The 1517-nt window shown below is 42.4% G+C and overlaps 1 long non-coding RNA gene across 3 annotated transcripts in view; it reads right to left on the bottom strand.

Annotated features, from left to right (window-relative positions):
- The window catches only part of LOC101864579, a 37583-nt gene extending 36447 nt beyond the window's left edge, over positions 1 to 1136 (bottom strand). Inside the window, exon 1 of one of the 3 annotated variants that reach the window (XR_220086.3) lies at positions 943 to 1136. This is a non-coding gene — a long non-coding RNA (uncharacterized LOC101864579). The remainder of the gene's footprint in view (positions 1 to 942) is intronic. The other 2 variants (XR_001185002.2, XR_001185001.2) reach the window with 2 other exon arrangements.
- Between the last annotated feature and the right edge of the window lie 381 nt (positions 1137 to 1517).

Below are 1517 nucleotides of genomic sequence, written 5' to 3'. Positions count from 1 at the left end.
ACACACACACACACACACACACACACACACACACACACACGTACACATTCTTCCATCTTTTTCTGTTTCGTGTTCCAGCGTCATTTCTTCCTTTCTTTCCACCCCTACCCCAATCCCACCTTTTTTCACATTTCCCTGTATTCTGTACTGTCCTATTTCGACACCCTCAGTACTTGTTCTTGAATAATGCTTACTCTGCTCCCCTTATTTCTGTTGTGTCGACTATCTTCTGTTGTTGGCAGTACGTTCGTTGACTCTCCCCACCCCCTCCTTCTCCTTCCTCTTCTTACTCCTATTATCGCTTTCATCCCCTTTTCTTCTCCTCCTCCTCCTTCTTCCTCTCTGCCCACCTCCCATTCGTGTCCTCTCTTGTCCGCCCCCCCCCCAATCCCCCAACAAACCTCCTCTCTCATTCCCCCAATTCTCCCTTCCGGGCCGGTGAACTACATTTGCGTACGCTACGTTAGCAAACAGCCGTAGAAGAGCGAAACAAACGTGGCCGAGGAGAGGGACAAGCCTTTTTAGAGTATTCCCCCCGGCTGAATTGTGTGCTGTGAATAGACGGAGAACCGTCTTACACACACGGGTGTGCCCAAGGGATTTGCTTGTTAGCACAGGGCATTAAAAGTCATAGAGTTAATCCTTGCTCTCCTAGGTCAGAGAAGAACGAACAAGAAAAATATGATTGTAGCTCAAGAAATCCTTGTGAATGGAAAGGCATACGTGGTTATTGTAACTTTAAGCCCCAGGGATTTCTTGCTGGAGGGGTTTGACAAAAAAATCTGTCCTAGAAAGGACAACATATGTTTGTCAAATGTCGTAGATAATGTTCAAAATAATGAGTGTCGAATTTCTTTTTGTCCACCGCTATAACGGTACAAATTTCAGGAGAGATTATTGACACTTTGGAGATAATCGTCTAGATTTGTCGTGGCTACTCACCTCATTACTAGCTTTTGTCATGAGGAATCAAAAGGAATTAAACACTGATCGTAGCTATATTCAAGCTTCTTCACCTGTAACTTTCAGCTACAGAGCGCTTTCTGGAACTGCTGAGGTTCAAGATAAACACAACCCACTATCAGAGGGAAACAGATAAGAATGTTTCCGCTTTGCCATTTTTCTTCGTGTTGCTATGGTTGTTAGAGCTGCTGTTGTTGTTGCTGTTGTTATCATTTTCATTATTTTTTTGCATATTTGTTACTGGTGGCGGTAGTGGTGGAAGCATTAAAAAAGTGAATCCAGTACCGTAGAATTAACATATACTTAGATAGGACAAAGTTCGTATGCACTTAGGCTACAACAACACACCCAGTCTACTTGGTCTTCTTGTATGCGTGTTTAAGCTTTTGGTATCAGACACCTTTCTTTCAGAGGGCCTAATGAGCATTTCAGAAGAAAGAAAGAAAAAATAAACAATCTATTTATCTCGGTAGGTTGATTTATCTTACAAGCTTATTATGCATTACGACGAATTCATAATGTGACTAAAAAACTGAAACAGGAAGACACTATAG

Source organism: Aplysia californica, unplaced genomic scaffold (assembly GCF_000002075.1).
Source record: "Aplysia californica isolate F4 #8 unplaced genomic scaffold, AplCal3.0 scaffold00014, whole genome shotgun sequence".
Taxonomy (NCBI): domain Eukaryota; kingdom Metazoa; phylum Mollusca; class Gastropoda; order Aplysiida; family Aplysiidae; genus Aplysia; species Aplysia californica.
This window is presented reverse-complemented; position numbering and strand designations above follow the sequence as displayed.